The sequence below is a fragment of the Mauremys mutica genome, chromosome 5 (genome assembly GCF_020497125.1).
Source record: "Mauremys mutica isolate MM-2020 ecotype Southern chromosome 5, ASM2049712v1, whole genome shotgun sequence".
Taxonomy (NCBI): Eukaryota; Metazoa; Chordata; order Testudines; family Geoemydidae; genus Mauremys; species Mauremys mutica.
This window is the reverse complement of record NC_059076.1, coordinates 113,200,244-113,222,277: the sequence shown is the minus strand read 5'-3', so window position 1 is coordinate 113,222,277 and position 22,034 is coordinate 113,200,244. Positions and strand designations below refer to the sequence as shown.

Sequence of the window (22,034 nt, the reverse complement as noted above, 5' to 3'; positions counted from 1 at the left end):
TGGTCAGAACCCCCTCCTGCACCCAAACTCCCTTCCAAACCCCACATTCCCACCTGCACCCCAACTCCCTGCCCCAGGTCAGAACCCTCTCCCACACCATAACTCCCCCCCAGTCCCCACACCACCTCCTGCACCCCAGCTCCCTGCCCCAGCCCAATGAAAGTGAGTGAGGGTGCGGGAGAGCGAGTGACGGAGAGAGGAGGGCTGGAGTGAGTGTGGGGCAGGGCCTCAGAGAAGGTGCAGGGGTGGGTCTGAGGGGCAGGGCAAGGGTGTTCAGTTGTGTGCAATTAGAAAGTTGGCAACCGTATATGGCAATTCAGCACAGACTAGGACTCACTACTCTGAGTTTCCATGGTACTCAAGCATCAGCAATCACCAGAAGGGGCAAGAGATACCCCATTGTGGGAGTCAGGGCCTGAGCATGGGGGCAGCGTGGACTACTTGTCAGGTAAAATAGAATTACTCTGTTAGATAATAGGATAGAGATGGTTGAAAGATTTTTCAAAACTGACAAAAATAATAATTATTATTATTATTAATTCTGTTGAAAAATGTCATTTTGTCAACTCTAAAATGTTCCAGGGAATGTTATTGGTTTTGAAGAAACTTTAAGCAGGAAGATTTCACAGGTTCAGGATGGAATTTCTGGTCAAAAAGAGAGAGAGAACACGCTCCCTGCCCCCACCCCATAACCTGGGTCTCCCACATTTCAGGTGAGTGCCCTAACCACTGAGCTACACAGTCAGTTTCTCAATCTTTCCTGTTGGAGCTGTTCCACTTTGTATAAAGAAACAAACATTCATTGGGCCAGAAAGAGAAACTGATTCTATAGCCTAGTGGTTAGGGCACTCACCTGTGCTGTGAGAGGTTCAAGTCCTTGGTCCAAATGAGGTAGAGCAGGGACTTGAAGCCAGGTCTCTCACAATCCAGATGCGTGTCACAACACACAAATTTCAAAACCTGAAAATATGGGAGAAAATGGAATTACTGTTTTCTGGCTACCCTAGTCAAGAACTCAGTGTATTGTATTACTGCAGGGGTTATGTGTGTGACTTCTTGTTGGGGCTCCTTAATGGTCCCTGTTACCATCCTCAATGAGCTCCCCCTCCTGGACACTCACCAGGATGCTGTACTGGATCCAAACCTTGGGTCCTACATGCTCTTGTCTTGCTGGAGCTAGGCAGTGCAAGGCACTCTCTTTCTGGCTCTGGAACTTTAGGCACACCATCTAGGGGCAGTGCCTGTGTCTGACTTCCCTTTTAGCAATGCGGACCCCATAGTCCAACTGCATAGGCCCTGATACAAGTGCCACCTCTCCCAAGCCTCCCCCGGTAGCTGTTGCATACTCTCAGAGTTACACCAAAACTGTGAACTCTCTGGTTTGCTATTTCTCTTTTCTGGAACTATGTAATGCAGAAAGCAAAGGAATTTCTAAACACATAGACACATATTTACTTTACTCTTAGACAGCACAAAAGATATAAAGATCCAAGAAAAAACAACCTAACATGCACACAAACCTGCCAGTTTCTTCACTACCATCGGTCTATTCTCCTGTCTCTAAAATAGCCAGTGAGAAAAAGTCTTCCTTTTATAAGGTTCTTCTAGTCTCCCCCTGTCAGATGACTCCCCTCAGTGACTTCAAGTCCCTAGTCAGATGATCTGTTGCTTGGTTACAAGCTTACCCAGTTTCATGGTTTTCTTGTTTTTAGTTAAAAAACAGCATCTGTTCTCTCCCCCCTCCTCCATCTAAAGATAAAGCTTTCTGATACAGAGTATTTTATGATTCCATATATGCATAGCTAGATATTAAAATGCTCAATTTTGAAGCTTTTTTACAAATTAGGAATGGTGTTTTTTTGACATATTTCAAAGAGAAACAAATTACCATATTGAGCCTGATCCAAAGTACACTGAAGTGATGAAGAAAATTCCACTAACTTCTACTCACCGTTGACCTCACTTATATGTACTTCACAATTAAAAGTAAGGCATATAGGGATATATTATTCACTAGTTCCTCATACATGTACCTCATGTATGAGCAGATCTCCTGTTGATATAAATGGGTGTTTTGTTTGTGGAATGAAGACTATCACCTGGCTTTTATATATAAACATTTTTGACGCAAAGTACTTGCACAATTGTCATGACAGTTAACACAAGACCTCATGAGAGTTAATGTGATCTCTCAACACCGTTTTGCTTCATCAAATACAATTTCCTGCTACCTCACAATAGATGTTTTATGAGAGCTCATCTGGTAACCACCATTATTTTATTGTCACCCTTGTGTACATGTGCAAACATGTCAGAAAAATACAAGTTCTTCAGTGCACCAAATCCCATTCTCGTTCAACATAATATATGAACTTTGAGTCTGATTCCTAGGGTGCTGAACTCAGTGAGACTTATGGGAGATTAGAACATTGCAAGATCAGCTCATAGATAGAACAGGAGTACTTGTGGCACCTTAGAGACTAACAAATTTATTTTAGCATGAGCTTTCGTGAGCTACGGCTCACTTCTTCGGATGCATAGAATGGAACACACAGACAGGAGATATTTATACATACAGAGAACATGAAAAGGTGGAAGTATGCATACCAACAGGAAAAGTCTAATCAATTGAGATGAGCTATCGTCAGCAGGAGGAAAAAAAAACCTTTTGATAGCTCATCTCAATTTACTAGACTTTTCCTGTTGGTATGCATACTTCCACCTTTTCATGTTCTCTGTATGTATAAATATCTCCTGTCTGTGTATTCCATTCTATGCATCCGAAGAAGTGAGCCGTAGCTCACGAAAGCTCATGCTAAAATAAATTTGTTAGTCTCTAAGGTGCCACAAGTACTCCTGTTCTTTTTGTGGATACAGACTAACACGGCTGCTACTCTGAAAGCTCATAGATAGATGTACTACATATTGAATATCTTGTGCTTAAAGTGAGTTACCTGGTGAAGTAATGTCAATGTTAAGAATTCCTTGCCTTTATGGTTGTGTAATTCTCATTTCTTTTGAATATTTTGACTTATCTCAAGCCTTCTTCTGTTTTTGTTTTTTTTTCTTTTTCCCTGCTGAATTATCTAGTTTGTTCAGGCTGAAGGACCCTCTATTTATACTTCTCACACTTAAGGTTTTAGTTCCAGAGGGATTTTTCAGTGGAAAAATCATAAATAGAGGGTCCTTCCGTTTGAACAAATGGATTGATAATTCAGTAAACAAGCTGAACAAAACGAGGAGAGAGAGAGAGAGAGAGAGAAAGTGCTTCAAAACATCCAGCAGAAACAACAGCTTAGCAATGAATGTGATAAGAATCATTCAGCAATATATGTAGTCACGATCTGAGTGGTTAGTGCACTTAGATCTTGGTAATTTCTTTTAGGAGAGAAAATGAGTAGACAGCAGACAGCAAATTACTAAATTATCCTATTACACTTTTATTTAGAAATGTACAATTCCTGCAGACAGACTTTGAACAAAATGGCTTTTAACAGCAAAAGCAGCACAACTCAAGCACATATACTGGACCAGCAAAGATTTTTTTCACCATCCGCTCTTGGAAAATCCTGTCTCTCCAGCCCAGCCCCCACACCTTTTCTGTTACAGTATTCATTGTGCAGCCCCAAAAATTTCCATACAGGCAGTAATTCTGTCCCCCCAAAAACCATCTGAGTGAAGTCTTGTCCCCAGTTAAATCAATGGGTAAACTCCATGGACTTTAATTGACCCAGGATATCACCCTCCTTTTAATTTCTTTTTGTCTAAAGTTGGCCACCTGGCTCCAGATGGTCTGAAATTAGTCTTTCAGGATGGATTCTCCTGAGCTATCCAGCAGAGCAGGCCCCCATTCCTGCTGGGACTGGAGTCATCAAGTCTAGGGTCACTTTGCCAACACAAAAGGGAAGCCACTTACCAACTAATGGCCCAGCTGGTATTCACTCACTGCCTTCAACTTCCCTTTTGCTGGCTTGTTGACACTTACGGTACTAAAAAATTACACACACCCACGTTAAAAAAATGGCACTTTTAATTCTTGCAGACTAGTAAGAATTGCTTGTCCCTTTGTTTTCCCGTGGGGAATAGTTTTAGTCTTCTAAAAAAAAAATATTTGCTGTGATTTCTTTATATCATTGCTATTTCTGTACGTAAACACTTGCATTACTTCTATCCATATACAACACCAGGTGGGCTGTGAGTTGTTTGTGTTGTTAGCAAAGTGATATTAGATGTGATGGCTTCAAAGCAGGCTGGGATGGGGGTCTTCGGCTCAGAAGAATCAATCCTGATATACCAGTTTCAGGGCTTGTCTACACATGAAAGTTAATCTGGAATAAAGTGGGACCCTGTGAAAAAAATCAGTTTCATGGACTGTGTAGAAATCATGAAATTAGCCCAATACCACAAATTTTCCAACAGCAGAGAGGCAGAAACGGTCATCTGGGTGCACCAGTCTCATGCTCCATGTGGACCATAGTGCACAGCAGTGTCATGTCAGAGCAGCGGTTCAGGGGTGGGGAAGCTAGTTTATGTGAGACGTGGCAACTAGCACTGCTGCCACTTGGAACACAAGCAGCTGTGGCCTAAGTCAGAAGCAGGCATCCACTCACCCTGGTCTTGTGCAGCTCGTAGTGTGTGTTCCAAGCAGGGGCAGTGCTGGCTACGGTGCTTTGCATAAAAGCAGCTGCCGAGTCCCCCTCAAACTGCTGCTCCAACATGATGTTGCTGCGTGCCATGAGCCACACTGAGCATGAGATCAGTGCATGGAGATTCCTGTTTCTGCCTCTCCACAGAGACCACTGCTGCTTGTGCTCCAAGCAGTGGCAACGCTGGCTAGTGTGCCCACATAAATATGGCTGCCAAGCATCCCCTGAAACTGAAGGCCCTACATGATGCTGCCACTGCCACACATACAAGCCACACCCAGCACAAGGCCAGCATGCACAACACCCACTTCCACCTCCCCACTGTTGGAAAAAATCACAGCAGGTCAGAGAAGACTCAGCAGTCGTGCATATTCCATGAAATTTGATACTTAATGGTATTGCCATGAATTCTCTCTCTCAAAAAAAAAAATCTGCAATTTTCACTAGGCTTTAAATTCATCCTCCCTTATTCCTAAAGTGGATTAACTAGTCCTGATGAACTCCATATGTAGATACTCTTATTTCAGAATAAGAGAGGAGCAAATTGATACATTAAACAGTAATAAGTCATCAGGAACATATAGTATTCCTGCAAGAGTTCTGAAGGAACTCAAATATGAAATTGTAGAAATTGTGGTATGTAACCTATTGCTTATATCAGTGTCTGTACCAGATGACTGGAAGATAGCTAAAGTAATGCTGATTTTTAAAAAAAGGCTCCATAGGCATTCCTGGCAATTACAGATTAGTACGCCTAACTTCAGTACCAGGTACATTGGTTGAAACTATAATAAAGAACAGAATGATTAGACACACAAATGAATATGTTTTTTGGGGGAAGAGTCAACATGGCTTTATGTAAAGGGAAATCATGTCTTACCAATCTGCTAGAATTATTTGAAGGGGTTATTAAACATGTGGACAAGGTTGACCAAGTAGATATAGTATACTCCCAGAAAGCCTTTGACAAGATCCCTCACCAAAGGCTCTTAAGCAAAGTAAGCAGTCATGGGATAAGAGGGAAAGTCCTCTCATGGATCAGTAACTAGTTAAAAAATGGGAAACAAAGGTAGGAATAAATGGCCAGTTTTCATAATGGAGAGAGGTATATAGTGGTGTCCCCCAGGGGTCTACTGGGACCAGTGCTGTTCAACATGTTCATAAATGATGTGGGGAAAAAGGGTAAACAGTGAGACGGCAAAGTTTGCAGACAATACTCAGTTACTCAAGATAGTTAAGTCTAAAGCAGACTGTGAAGAGTTACAAAGGGATCTCATAAAATTAGGTGACCGGCCAACAAAATGGCACATGAAATTTAATGTTGATAAATGCACAGTAATGCATATTGGAATAATATATCCCAACGATCCATATAAAATGATGGGTCTAAATTAGCTGTTAACACTCAAGAAAGAGATTTTTGAGTCATTGTGGATAGTTCTCTGAAAACATCCACTCAGTGTGCAGCAGCAGCCAACAAAGCTAACAGAATGTTAGGAACCATTAGGAAAGGGATAGATAAGATAGAAAACATCATAATGTCACTACATAAATCCATGGTATGGCCACACCCGGAATACTGTGTGCAGTTCTGGTCGCCCCATCTTAAAGAAGATATATTAGAATTGAAAAAGGTACAGAGAGGGGCAACTAAAATGATTAAGGGTATGGTGCGGGTTTAAGGGTAAGGGGCAGGTTTAAAGCAAACAAAAGGAAGTACTTCTTCACACAGCACACAGTCAACCTGTGAAACTTGTTGCAAGGGGGTGTTGTGAAGGCCAAAACTATCACTGGGTTTAAAAAAGAATTAGATAAATTCATGAAGGATAGGTCCATCAATGGCTATTAGCCAAGATGGTCAGGGATGCAGCCCCATGCTCTGGGTGTCCCAAACCTCTGACTGCCAGATGCTGGGACTGGATGACAGCGGATGGATAACTTGATAATTGCCCTGATCTGTGAATTCCCCTTGAAGCATCTGGCATTGGCCACTGTCAGAAGACAGGATACTAGGCTAGATGCCCAATTGGTCTGACCTAGTATGGCCATTCTTATGTTTTTATGAGTGCTTTATTCTGAATTAGCTTAATCCAGTGGAATCAATCCAGCAGGAAGAGCTATTCTGAAATAACTCCCAGTGTAGGCAAGCTCTAATCTTGTAGCCATGTGCAGAGGAAAATAAACATTGTAATTCTCCCCCAGACCCCCCTTCCCCAATTTTTATCCAATTTTAATTTTATAAATCTTAAATCAATTTCTTATTTCTGTTTAAGGGAATTTCACAATCATAGTTACTTAATACTTGAATAGAAAATTCATATACATTAATAGCAAAATAAAAAGGGTTCTTCTAATGCTAAAATGAATGGGGACTGAAGTTCTCCATTTGCTTACTGAAAAGGCATTGCTATTGTCAATGCTGTGCAGTTTTCCTCACTTCACCCCATCAGCTGATTCAGCTCAGCACAGACTTCTGCTATGCATCCTATGGAATTAACAAATGACAACTTCATGAAAACAGAATAAAATTTCTTGAGGTACAAGAATACAGAAGGAAAGCAAAAGATGTACCAATATTCAAAATAAGAAAGAAGAGTTATTCTGCTAATTTACTGATGCATAAATTTAACTTCTGTCTCCAGAAAAATACTAGAACAGAGTTTACCAAATTTCTAAACTGGTAGAGGATAAGAGTGCACTGGTTAAATAATGGGGAAATGATTTCAGAAAAAATAAATAAATTTAAAGTTGTTTCTGTTTTGCGGGGTTCAAAACAGATGTATTTTCTCATTTTTTGTTAAACTTTTCACATTTTTAGAATAAATATTTCTGCAGTTTTCTATGTCACATTTTGATCAGAAATGGAAATTTTCAGTAATGTTGACTTTTTTTGTGAAAATTTTCATTTTTAAAAAAATACCAACTTAAGTATCTCCCAGGCAGCCTCTGCGTTCACATGTATGGCCGGTCACACCTTCAACTGGCTCCACAGATTGGATGTGGGCATAAGAAATAAAAGAACCAACCCTTCACCCTAGTTGTACCATTAGGGGGGAAAAAGTGTCCTAGCAAAATTACAGCTACACTTAGCCATAAGGGTTCAGTTGCTCTTCAGGCTTATCTACATGAGGAGTTATTTCAGACTAGCTATTCCTGATTAACTTTTCTGATAATTCTTCCATTGCAAAACAAGAAATACCCATCATGATGGTCCGTCTCTGAAAAATGTGACTGACAAATAGAACTGGACAAATCACAGATTTTTTTCAGTTCATTGGCAGTTTCAACACGTTTAAAAATTTTATTTCAGGTTGGACCAAAAATTAAAGTTTTCAAAAATGTTGACAAGTTGAAAGGTCAAATAAAATTTTGTTTCAGGTCAAAGGAAATGTTTAAATTTTGACAAAACAAAATATTTCATTTCTGATCATTTTTAAACGTTTGAATTTTTTAAAAATAAAATTAAAGGAAACGTTGAAGCAAAAAGTAGTTTCAAATCCAAAACCCAGAATGTTTCATTTTAAATGTTTTGCTTTTTTTGAAATCCCCTCCCTCCAAATAAATGCTTCAATGAAAATCAATACAAATTCACAAAACATTTCAGTGTCACTAAAGCTGCCTTTTTTGCTGAAGAAAAGTCTCGGCCAAAAAATTTCACCCAGCTCTACTGACAAATACTAAAACTTACTAGACTAGATTCTCTGGTGCTGTATCTAGCCATCTCCTACATCTTCCAGTTCACACGCAGCACCAACAGATATTGGGAGGAAGGTGTAGGAGACAGCTCTACCAAACTGGCTTTACCCCTGCTGGGGACTTCCCAATCCTGGGGTTATGCCAATTAATAGAACCAAATCATCAGGGAGTATCAGAATTAACTAAACTCCACAGAGCAACAAGGTATTGAGATTAATCAAAGATAATATTTATTATTAATATTTGTATTAAAATTTACACCAAATTATATTATGCTATACAACTTTCAATAATTTTCCTGACAGTCATTCCTAATATTAATATTAAGGAAGCACCAATAGTCTAACTAGGTGACTGGGTATCCCAAGAGTCTGGTAATAAGAGAAGAAGGACTAAACCACTTTGCACATTCTGTACATTTTGCATGGGCCTTCAGAGCCCTTTAGAATGATGGAAAATTATTTTCCACATTTTATAGATAGGTAAACTGAAGCACAAATAAATGAAGTGACTTCTATAAGGTCACCCAGCTTGTCAAGAATAAAACTCAAAGTCTTCACAACAAACTCCCTTCTCCAACCACTAAGCAATCAGGCTTCCTTCAGTATTGCTGCCCCCATTTTGTATAACTGGTGTAGTAACAAAGTAAAGCACAATTTTAGAATACCTACTGTTTTGTCTAGATCTCCCTTTTTGCTCCAGCATTTCACGTATCCAGCCTCTATTCTTTCAAATCCTTTTGAAGCACTAACTTGTCTTGATAAAAGTTGTTGTCACCCATTCACATTACTCAAAAGGAGATGAAAGGGAGGCTAGAGAAGGAGAAAATAATGATACCACTGCAAGTCAGAACCTCGGAATCTTCCAGTGCATTTTAGGTCGTCTGTCTCAAACTCCTTAGGACAAGGTCTGCATCTTATTCTGTGTCTGACACAGCAGTGAGACACTATTGTCCCTTAACAAATTAATTATAATATTCAACAGAGTAAAAGAAAAATCACATCTTGGGGTATTCTGGCACTCGGGTAACATTCACTATAGGTTTCAAATATCATATTTACTGCAATTCTTCATTATAGGTGACTGAAAATTTACTACATGTAGAAGTTTAATTTACATTTGCTCCAGAAGTAGTTATAAATCAATACATTGGACATAAACAGCCCTTTCCTAAACAACTATATAACAATTTTATAGTTTTACACTTGTTAAATGAGTATTATTGGAGTATATGCATCAGAGGGTATCTATGATGACAGAATACATGCAAAATAAGGCCATCTCTGAGGGCTTCTCTTCATTGCAGAGTTAACTCGGGCTCTTACTTGAGTGTTGCCCCTAACCCTTCTCTTTCCCCTACACAAAACCCTCTGACCTGAGTGCGGCAGTGCTTTGCACCCGAGCTAGCTGGCCCATCCAAGGGGGTAGGCTAAAGCCTAGGTGCTGCTTATATCCACCCATTTCACAGTACGAACACAGGCTAAACCACTCAAGTGCTGATAGTTCTCCAAGGCCTTCTCACAGTTCCCCTGGTGCATCCAGGACAGACGAGTTATCCTGCAATTCAGTGGGAAAGAATCAGAGTGGCTCAGCTTACTACAGTTCTAAAAGCCATGGGTTATGACTCCAGAAGCCCTAGCCGCTCACATGAGCATATGTACAGGGCCAGTGGGGATGCAGTTGATTGGCCACTCTTGACTCTGGCTTTGCAGTGTGGCCAGTCACATGCAAGTGCCGATCATCCACAGAAACGCTGTAGTGCAGACGCTCCCTGATACAAAAAAGGGTAAAGTTAGCTCTAACCTTAGCCTTGATGAAAGCTAAGGGTATGTCTACACTACAAGAGTAGTTCGATTCAACTTAAGTCGAATTTGTGGAATCGACCTTACAAAGTCGAATTTGTGTATCCACACTAAGGACACTAATTCGACTTTGTGAGTCCACACTAACGGGGCAAGCGTCGACACTGGAAGCGGTGCACTGTGGGCAGCTATCCCACAGTTCCCGCAGTCCCCGCTGCCCATTGGAATTCTGGGGCAAGCCCCCAATGCATGCTGGGGGAAAAAATGTGTCGAGGGTGGTCTTGGGTAACTGTCATCATTCAACCGTCACTCCTGCCCTCCCTCCCTGAAAGTGCCGGCGGGAAATCTGTTCGCGCACTTTTCTGGTCAGTGACAGCGCAGACGCCACAGCACTGCGAGCATGGAGCCCACTGCGATCATCGCTGCACTTATGGGCGTTGTCAACTCCTCGCACCTTATCGTCCATCTCTTCCACAGTCAGCTGCTGAGAAATCGGGCGAGGAGGCTCCGGCAACACTGTGAGGACATGAAGTCTCAGAGTGGCACAGACCTCTCAGAAAGCACGGGATCCCGCGCCGCGGAGATCATGGTGGCAATGGGTCATGTTCATGCTGTGGAACGGCGATTCTGGGCCCGGGAAACAAGCACGGACTGGTGGGACCGCATAGTGCTGCAGGTCTGGGATGAATCACAGTGGCTGCGAAACTTCAGGATGCGTAAGGGCACTTTCCTTGAACTGTGTGACTTGCTGTCCCCTGCCCTGAAGCGCAAGGACACCCGGATGCGAGCAGCCCTGACTGTGCAGAAGCGAGTGGCCATAGCCCTCTGGAAACTTGCAACACCAGACAGCTACCGGTCAGTAGCGAACCACTTTGGCGTGGGCAAAACTACCATGGGGGTTGCTGTGATGCAAGTAGCCCACGCAATCATTGAGCTACTGCTCTCAAAGGTAGTGACCCTGGGAAACGTCCAGGTTGCCATAGATGGCTTCGCCGCGATGGGATTCCCAAACTGCGGTGGGGCTATAGATGGAACTCACATCCTTATCCTGGGACCGGCCCACCAGGCCAGCCAGTATATTAACCGAGAGGGCTACTTTTCAATGGTGCTGCAAGCACTGGTGGACCATAGGGGACGTTTTATCAACATCAACGTCGGGTGGCTGGACGCACGTGTTTTCAGGAACTCTGGTCTGTTTAGACGCCTGCAGGAAGGTAGTTTCTTCCCGGACCACAAAATAACTGTTGGGGATGTGCAGATGCCTATAGTGATCCTCGGGGACCCAGCCTACCCGCTAATGCCCTGGCTCATGAAGCCCTATACAGACGCCTTGGACAGTGAGAAGGAGCTCTTCAACTACCGGCTGAGCAAGTGCAGAATGGTGGTGGAGTGTGCTTTCGGACGTCTCAAGGGGAGATGGCGAAGCTTACTGACTCACTCAGATCTCAGCGAAACCAATATCCCCATTGTTATTGCAGCTTGCTGTGTGCTCCACAATCTCTGTGAGAGCAAGGGGGAGACCTTTATGGCAGGATGGGAGGTTGAGGCAAATCGCCTGGCTGCTGATTACACTCAGCCAGACACCCGTGCGATTAGAAGAGCCCGGCGGGAAGCGCTGTGCATCCAGGAGGCTTTGAAAGCTAGGTTCCTCAGCGAGCAGCGTGACCTGTGACTGTTCAGTTTCTTTACAGAGAAGCTGAACCTGCCCCTGTTTCTTTGCCCAGTTACTGTTGACTATCCTCTGCAGTTACATACCCCGTTCACCCCGTTTCCCCCCTTCCAACACATGTGTAAAAATAAAATACATGTTCCATTGTTACTTAACAAAGGTTTCTTTATTAATGACTTTGCGTTAAAGGGTTGAAACTGGGACGCAGACTGTGCTGGGTAGGGTGTGCAGTGATGTAAAGACCGCCTCTAAACTCGAGGAATGACAGGCTCCTGCTCCTAGAGCGGTCCGCAGTGCCGGACTGGTTGTTTCAACGGAGCCTGCCATCCCTCCTTTTTGGGACTCTGTGTGCGGGGGCTATGTGGCCTTGTTGCGGAGGAGGACGGATACAGATTCCCGTGCTGCGTGGCTCTGTGGTCCAGGACAAGGACCGCTGCATAAGATCTGTAACCGCCCTCCCCCGCTACAAAGTCACGTACCCTCCCACCCACACAGAACCTGGAAACCACCTCCCATACCGACCAGGGTGCCTACTGACTGCACTGTGTGTGTGACCTGCTGCTGATCCTGCCCGCGTGTCTATACCCTGGTAAAGGTGACTGTCCTATGCAATTACCAACCCCCTTCCCGCCCCCCCTCCCCCCGCTTCAAACACAGTCTTCTGTACAAAAACATGATGGAAACAGTAATTAACAGCAAAGTATTTTTAATAATCAACTAGACATTTAGGGGATGAAACTGGGATTGGGGCTTGGGTGAGTCAGGAAGGGAAGGACTTCTCAAAATTTAGGGAATGAGAGCTTTTGGGTAATTGAGCACTCTGCTGGGGTGCAGTGACAGTTTACACGGCCTCTGGCGCCCCTCCTTCTTGTTATTTTGGGTGAGGGGGGTATGGGACTTTGTGGCGGGGGAGGGCGGTTGCAGATACACTGCAGGGGGGGCTCTGTCCTCCTGCCTGCGGTCCTGCAGAACATCCGCAAGGCACCGGAGTGTGTCCGTTTGCTCCCTCATTAGTCCAAGCAGCGTTTGAGTCGCCTGCTTGTCTTCCTCACGCCACCTCTCCTCCCGTTCGCTATGTGAGCGCTGGTACTGAGAGAGGTTCTCCCTCCACTGGCTCTGCTGGGCCGCCTCGGCTCGGGAGCAGCCCATAAGTTCAGCGAACATCTCGTCCCGTGTCTTTTTCTTTCACCACCTAATCTGCGCCAGCCTCTGTGAGGGGGATGCTGGGGCAGGTCTGGAGACAGTCGAAGCTGTGTGATGTGAAAAAGGGAGTGAATTCCTTGCAAAGATATATTTTTGCGAACACTGAACACAGTCTAGTCTGTCTCTGTGAACAAGACCATGCACAGCACCTATCTCATGCGCACTCAGGACAAGTTCGAATTTTCGGCCTTCGCTTTCATTGCCTGGGGTCTTGCACTGGAGATCAGACAAGCGGGGCAGGACAGCAGAATCCGTGGAGCAGGCAGGCATGGTAAGCCGTAGACTTTAGGCTGCTTAAAACTTAATGTATAGCAGTGCCCTCCTGCTGCAGGCAATCCGGAAATCATGAACTCTGCCCCTGTTCCACCCCCTCGCGGCTGTCCCCGCGAAAGATCCCTGTATGCTGTCCCTCTGCAGCCTCCACTACATGGCTGTAAACTGATGCTTATTGTTATGCAAAGGAAAAGTGAAGCATTCCCAATACTAACATTACACTAATTCCCCTAATTAGATGCAGGAGTCGCTGAGCGAGATCACCCTGAGGAGGGTCACTTGAGAGAGATAGAGAGCGCATGCTGCGTGAAAGCCAGCACAAACCAGGGGCCTATGCTGCCATGCTCGTGGAGGCAATGCTCCCAGAGTACCTGATGATAGCCTGGCACGGAAGAGTGTGCTACCACGGAGCAACCAATAAGGCAGCTCTCCCCAGGAACCTCATGCGTAGGCTTTTCGATTACCTCCAGGAGAGCTTCGTGGAAATCTCCCAAGAGGATTTCCGTTCTATCCCCATATGTATTGACCTTCTTTTCACATAGTTTATATTCCTGTTCTTTAAAAAATAAATGTTTACATGTTTATAGCACTTACCGACTGATCCTTCCCCTGATTCAGAGTCCGGGTTAATGGCCGGGGAAGGTTGGTAGGGGATCTCTGTGAGGGTGATGAAGAGATCCTGGCTGTCGGGGAAATCAGCATTGTAAGCGCTGTCGCCTGCCTCATCCTCCACAAACCCTTCCTCATCTTCCCCATCCGCGAACATCGCCAAGGAACTGCCCGTCGACACTATCCCATCGTCAGAGTCCACGGTCACTGGTGGGGCAGTGGTGGCAGACCCACCGAGAATGGCATGCAGTGCCTCGTAGAAGCGGCATGTCTGGGGCTGGGATCCGGAGAGTCCGTTGGCCGCTTTGATTTTTTGGTAGCCTTGTCTCAGGTCCTTGATTTTCACACAGCACTGCGTTGTATCCCGGCTGTATCCTCTGAGTGCCATGGCTTTGGAGACCTTCTCGTAGGTCTTTGCATTCCGTTTTTTGGAGCGCAGCTCCGAAAGCACAGACTCATCGCCCCACACAGCGATCAGATCCAAGACTTCCCAGTCTGTCCATGCTGGGGCCCTCTTTCTATTCTGAGATTGCATGGACTCCTCTGCTGGAGAGCTCTGCATCGCTGCCAGTGCTGCTGAGCTCGCCACGATGTCCAAACAGGAAATGAGACTCAAACTGGCCAGACAGGAAAAGGAATTCAAATTTTCCCGGGGCTTTTCCTGTGTGGCTGGTCAGAGCATCCAAGCTCGGACTGCTGTCCAGAGCGTCAACAGAGTGGTGCACTGTGGGATAGCTCCCGGAGCTACTAAGGTTGATTTCCGTCCACACATAGCCTAATTCGACATAGCCATGTCGAATTTAGCGCTACTCCCCTCGTCGGGGAGGAGTACAGAATTCGAACTAAAGAGCCCTCTAGGTCGAACTAATTAGCTTCCTGGTGTGGACGGGTGCACGGTTAAGTCGAATTAACGCTGCTAAATTCGACATAAACTCCTAGTGTAGACCAGGCCTAAGATGGCTCCAATGTAATAAATAAATCAGCAGAATTAAGGAGCGTGGTAGTTTTAAAAAAAGCTTTTATAACTTTAATTGGATTTAAAGTATTTCTCTAAAATATTGGACAGCTGACCTGCTACTGTATATCTTTCCTGTATTTTCAAAACCATTTTAAACAAAGATATACAGAAAGCTGAGATTTGTGCATTTTCACAGAGAGGAATTTGTTTCTCAGAATCAGACGAGGCTCTCAAAACTGTACAATGTTCTTGGTTTGCATGTAACATTAACTATTTTATGCAGCCAAGAGAGGGCAATTCCATCTTAGCTGATTTTCCATAGTGAGATTCCACACAAAGAACACATTTCAGCCTCAGCTTGTTATCCTAGACCCTTGTCAGAGTGTGAGGGAAATTAAAAGAAAAAACTTTACAGACTCGCATATCTATTTGGTGTCAAGAGACAACAGACTAGCAAGAGTGCTATCTATATATTCTCTCTGTAAAAGCCAATGTTGTTGTCAAATACAGCAATGATAAACCTCAAGACATTCTCCATTTTTCTCACTTGCGTGATACTGAAGAGCTATACTCTTAGTATGAATATTTCTATTATATTTCTAACATTTAAAGAAGTGGTTGATAACTGCATTTTTAAGTCTTTTCCACAACCTCTCCAAGCTGCCTACAAAGGGAGAAAAGAAGATTTTAAATAATTTAAACATCCAACCACCTGAAGAAGATTCAAGGTCTATGCAGTGCAGTTATTTTGCTGTTTCCCCAAGTAGTTTAAGGCTTATTTCAAATAAAGCTGAAGAACAAATATTTTCCTCCTGAATAATAAAGCTGAATTAAATATGAAAAAGACAAATTGTACATTTTTTTCATTATAAATCTTCATCACACTGTGTAAAAAAGTCACAGCTTTAGATACCCTCCTGACCAGGTCTTAGAGCCTATGCTTCATCCTCATCTTCTCAGTAGCTCCTCACACCATCAACCACTCCCTAAATTCTTGAAACTCTTTCCTCTATTAATTGATAAGGCTCCATCCTCTCGTGGTTCTGCTCCTACCCCTTGATTGCTTCTTCAGAGTCTTGTTTGGTGGACCCTCCTCTTCCCTCCCCCCCCCCCACGTTTCAGAGGGTGCCCCTGAGGACACATCCTTGGACTCCTGCTCTTGTGTGTCTGCACATTATCCCTAGGTCCTTTTTATCCAGGTGACTTCTAATGCCATCTTTAAGCTGTCAATTCAAAAATTTAGCCTGCAGGGAAGACCCATGTCCCTCAATCCAGTCCTGCATCTTGGCCTTCCCCTATCCCACATTTGTTTGTCCCTTCTGTTTATTTAAGGCCTTTCAACATTTCCCCTACTGTCTCAGATCATCAAGCCATCAACCCCTACCTGCACTCTGCCACTGATGACAGCTTTGATCACTTTACTGCTCACTTCTCCCCTCAAACACTTCTGTGTCTTCTCTCATGATGCCCTCTATGCATGAACAAAATCACCCCACCAAAATTTGTAAAGCCTCTATTTTACCCTTTAAATCCCTTAACTGTTATTTCTGCCATGGTGCTTACAAATCACTACTTTCTGGTACTGATTAGAGAATTGGAGAGCGGTGTCTTCTGCTGTTCTGCTCTCCTCGGTTCACTTTGTTACCACATCCTCTCACCAGCCCCACACCATTTCTCAGTCTATTCACCTGTTTATGTCCTGCTGCAGACTGTCAGCATTCTGGGGCATGGATTGTCTTTTTTGCTACTTGTCTGTACAGTGCCCAGCACAATGGCACTCAGAGCCTCAATCAGGGTTCCTAGGCACTGCCATAATATAAATAACAACACTAAACATGTGGGGATTATTTTTCTATGCATAAAAGAAATTAGCTCCATTTTAAATAAGCTTCTAGACTGAAAAAAGGAAGTTTATTCACTTTGTTGTAACTGGAGTTCAAGATGTGTGGTCCCTATCTGTATTCCACTGGATATGCACATGCTCCATGCACCTAAGACTGAGAATTCTTGCAGGTATTGTCCGTTTGTTTGCACCTGTGTATCTGTCTTCCTCATCCTCTGCACCAAGAATAAGAGGTGGGGCAGGCAGGCCAACCTCTCCAGTTCCTTCTCTACTGCAGATCTAGTCATGATCTGATGCAGAGGGGAAGAAGGGTGGGTAGTGGACTATAGAGAGGAACCATACATCTCAAAGAACTCGTTACAGCAACAAGGTACGTAACTTCTCTTTCTTCTTCGAGTGATAGTTCCCAGGTGTATTCCACTGTGTGTGACTGACAAGCAGTACTCAGAGACATGGTCAGTGTGAGGATACAGGTAATATAGCTTCTTGTAGAATCACTGTCCCAAAGGATGCATCAGCAGTGCACCCTGAACCAAGGCATAATGTCTCCTGAATATGTCAGTGGAGCTCCATGTAGCGAATATCAAGCGGGGCATCTCTTGATGCGATGCTATTGAGGCTGCTTGTGCCCTTGTAGAGTGAGACCTTACCCCATGTGGGGGAAGAAACTGTGCCAATTCACAGAGTAGGATACAGCCAGAGAGCCACTTGGAGAATGTCAGTGAGAAAACAGCTTGACCTTGGACTCATTCTGCTATGGCAACAAACAAACAGTCTAGGTGACTTCCTTATCTGTTTTGTTCTCTGCAGATGGAATGCCAGTGCTGACTGCCTCGTGAGGGAATGAAGTCTTTGCTTTCACTAGAGGCAGGGGACTTTGAGAACAACACAGGTAAGCAAATTGACGGGCTTCTGTGAATTTCTAAAACTGTGCTAGGAACGTAGATGTAATGAGACCTTATTGTTATGGAATTTTGTGTACAGTGGATCAGCCATTAAGGCCTCAAGCTCACCTAGCCTTCTGGCTGAGGTGAGGGCAATGAGGAAGATGATCTTCATTGACAAGTGAAGCATGGAATACATAACTAATGAGTCAAAGGCTGGCTTAGTGAGTGCCAGAAGTACTAAATTACGATCGCAGTGAGAGGCTGGTTTCTTTACCAGCGGAAAGAGTCTGAGTATGGGGCTGGAGCCTCAGCACCACTCCACTCCCGTGGGGCTAAAGCCCCAAGACCTTCCACCTCACAGCTGAAGCCCGGAGCCCCAAATAGGGAGGGCATGGGGGGTGCTTGGAAACAATCTCTGAGAATTTAAGCCCTGCATACACCTTTCCCTCCTCATAAGGTCAAGAAGGTTGACCTCCTTATCTGTGGGGTTGGTGCTTGGATGTTGTTGTCTGGAACTTTCCATGGTCACCTGGACTATCAAGGAGTTCAAGGCAGGATGAGTGAACAAAAAGTCTGCTCCCTTAGCCTGGACAAAGTACTGCTTCTCTGCACTCTTGGGCTGTGGACACAGGTAGTGCCATACAGCTGTGCCATACAGCTCTTGCCAGTTCTGATATGTCTTCATTTACTGGGACTGCAACCAGACCAGAGTCTGTAGGCTGTAAGATATCCAGGAGCTTACACTGAGGGTCTTTGACCTCCTCTAAGGAGATCTGGAGCTATTCTGCCACTCTCAGTAACAGTTCTTGAAATTGTCTATTATTGTCCGGGGGAGATGGAGAAGATGAAGCAATCATCTCATTGGGTAACAGAGTCAATATCCGCATCAGGGTTCAAGGACGTTCACACTGGCCCCTTGGAGAAGAGAGTTAGTAGCAGTCCTTGCTGGAATAGACAGATTCCAGGTAATGTGCATAAGGGTCCCATGTGCCCCAATAAGATCACTATGAGGGGTTGAAGGGGGTTGGGGTGGTCCCCAAAGCACTAGGGCCCACCAGTCCTGAGGAGGAAGACCTTGTCTGTATGGCTAAGTCTGGTTCCAGGAGATTCTTAATCCCCTGAATTCCCTGGGTTGAGGGGGAAACTGGTTACATCCAACTGTCCTGAAGATCAAAAAGTCAGATCCTGATCCTTTGGCGGTGCCTAGTGGATGGAATGAGGGTTAGACTTTTTCCAGAGTTCTGGATTCCTGCAGGCATTTGTATCTTCCTGATGCGGGTCAATCCTGATAACAAGGGAAATAGTGGGACCAAGAAGACGAAGATATCGTCTGGAGTGGTATAAGTCACCATCACCTTTGGAGGTTGTATCTTGTCACTCCGCACCACACCTGCCACATTCTTCTATTGCTGAAAAATCAGCAAATACTGTACTTAGCAGAGATATGAGCTTCTCTGAGGCAATAGAGGCAGCACTGGGGTCATTGCTGACCAAAAAGGAGCAGAGCCACTGTAGGAGACAGTTTTGAAGCCTGGTATCCTGGGCATACCTAAGTCCCATACTGAGAGACCTAGAGGGTTCCCCAGAGTGGAATTTGTAACACTACCTAACTGAGTAACTATTATAGACTAACAAACAATAATACATCTTGAATATTTACAGGGGAAGAGAAGGATCTGCTCTGGACACTGGAGGATTCTGACTCAGGCCATGCAGCAATAAGAAGGAACTGGAGAAGCAGTCAGTCCACCCTGCCACTTACACTGTCGGTGCAGCACAGAAAGAATGCAGGGGCAGAGATGCAGACAAATGGACCCCACTTGCAAGAATTCTCCAGTCTCAGGTGCATGGAGTGCATGGTTACCCACAGGGGAATACACACAGAGACCCGCACCCAAAGAAGAAACAAAATATTTCTATAGATCTGTACTGTGAATTGAAGCTCTCATTGTTATTGACATACAAGATTCTGAGGCATATCAGCAACAGGAAATAGAGCGGCTCTGTAATGCAGATCAGACACAGAAGACAATTTTGAGAACCAGGAATGGGAGCAAAAGCTCAAATGAGTTCTCAGAAAATAAGGGGATGAAGAGGTTGGAGGTGGCTGCATTTCAGCTGCTATCCTGGAACATAAACCTAGAAAGGTACTTTTTGGTTACTAAATTTTCAACCCATCCTCAATTCACATGGATTTAGAAGTTCAGCAAAAAAATTTTTTCCCCATTTTGACATCTTAATTTAGATGCAGATAGATAAGACATAGAGATGCTGATAAGATCAAAAAGGGAAATCACTTGTCAATTGTTCCTGACATGAGCAGTCAAATCCATGTTTGTGGTACAGTTAGATATGAATTTTTTTTAAGCAAAGTGGGAAAGAGTTGGTGTCTGCTCTCCTTTTATACTGGGGCTTTCAGCATGCCCATCTTTAGAGGTACCAGTATCTATTCTAACTATTGACAAAAACAAACATAAAATTAACTAGATTTAAAAAATAGCTATTTTTACATTTTATATCAGATCTGGAACCAAAAACCATAAGGGCCAGTTTAGATCTGAGGATCTGAATCTAATGAACACACCAATCCTGAAACTGGGGAGGGAATGGATTAGTGGTCCTAGTTTGAGTCTACCTATAGTTAGAACATTTGGTCCATTTTCTTAGTTCCCTGAGGTTTGTGTATTTCATGTATTTTACTGTATGCTGCATTGATGACTCTTAAAGCCACTGCTATTTTGGATTCTGAAGATGTTTAAAATAGTTTCACTGTTCCTTAAGAGTAAGGTAGTCAGATATAGCCTGGTCTGCCATCATCACAGTATATAGGCCTGAGCCGAGCACTTACAAATTAATTGCTGAAAACCAGGTCCTTTCACTTATATGTTAGTAGGGTTAAGATGGGTATTGGATTTATAACAATGTGTTTAGACTTTATGAAATGGTTGTAAATTGCTGCATGCATTAATCTCAAATTATATTTTTATCACCTGCTGTAAGGTAATATTTAAGTTTTTGCTTTCTAACTGTAAAAAAATGTGAACCCAGTGAACTCAAACTGTGAACCCAGTCAGGAGGGATTCTCCTGCTCATCAAGAAGGCCTATCAAAATTAAATGGGCGATTGTGGGACATTGCAATACAAAGACTTTGTTAATTGCCCCTTATACTCATGCAGAGGCTATATGCAAAAGGATTCATCCCATCACCTTGAATTGTGGAAGAAGGAAATAAAAATAGCTGGCAATCTTTTGTTGTTTGGACTCTCACGGGGCCAGAGCTATGAAACAGAACCAGAGATCCCCAGGATCAGCCTTGGTTAGCCCTAAAAAGAGACATTCAGAGCTGACAAATTACTACAACTCTGTCACCTTTTGGAACCATAGACTTTTACTCATTTGTGTATATATGCTTGCTTGCTTTAACCTAGTAATAACTCTCTCATTTCTTTTCTTAGTTAATAAGTCTTATGCTCAAATAAATTTGTTAGTCTCTAAAATGCCACAAATACTCCTTGTTCTTTTTGCTGATACAGACTAATACAGCTACCGCTCTGAAATCTCAGATAGTTTACTACAGGATTGGCTACAAGTGTTGTCTTTGGTATGAGAACGAAGGCACAAATTGACCTGGAGTAAGTGACCGGTTTCTTGGGACTCGGAGCAACCTGAATATTTTGTCATCTTTGGAGTATAGCAACCATCAATCACTAAATCCAGCTTGCCTGGGTGGCAATATAGACTGGAATGTCCAAGGGGACTGTCTGTGATTTGATGGTTAGACTGTTATAGTGCTTTAGGAGTTCACACTTGTTACTGGGTTGGTGAAATCTAATTATAGAACATACAGCCAGTTTGGGATCTCTGCCCTGCTTCTTGGCAGTCTGCCCTGAGGTTGGTACTCACAGCTGTGAGCCACACCGGACAGCAGGACACATACAATCACGTGTGAATATTTTTCCGCCTGGTGGCAACATTCTGCTTATGCATACTTCTCAAAACTCACAGGTAAGCTATTAAAGCAAAGGTTTGTGTGACTCAAACCTGTTAATTCTTTCAATGCGTTTAATGGTCAAAAAGTTGACAGCATGAGACATTTAACTTCACTTTCTGATGACACAGAAAAGCAGCAATGCAAATTACCCCAAAGTACCTCACTGAAATGTCTCGACCCCAACTTGCAGCGACCACCTGTAAGCGTGTCCGTGCTGAGGCCTGTCTACCAAGTCTGAAAAAGGATACGGTTAGATAATATAATGTGGATGCATCTACTGTGAACTGGACTTAGAGCAGCAACTGATTGAAGATGGGATGCTGACAATGTCTGTAGGTCACTAGTGAGCTGGGCTGGCTAGCCTCAAAGCAGCAGCCTAAAGACAGTCTCTCTCATTATTAATCCTCTGAACAAGTCTTCCAAGAATTTTCATTTGCTGATGTTAGTGACAGTGCC

The 22,034-nt window shown here is 43.8% G+C and overlaps 1 long non-coding RNA gene across 1 annotated transcript in view; it reads left to right on the top strand.

Annotated features, from left to right (window-relative positions):
• The window catches only part of LOC123371876, an 80,415-nt gene extending 59,563 nt beyond the window's left edge, over positions 1–20,852 (top strand). Inside the window, exons 4-5 of the long non-coding RNA XR_006579975.1 lie at positions 17,510–17,591; positions 19,249–20,852. This is a non-coding gene — a long non-coding RNA (uncharacterized LOC123371876). The remainder of the gene's footprint in view (positions 1–17,509; positions 17,592–19,248) is intronic.
• Positions 20,853–22,034: the final 1,182 nt, after the last annotated feature.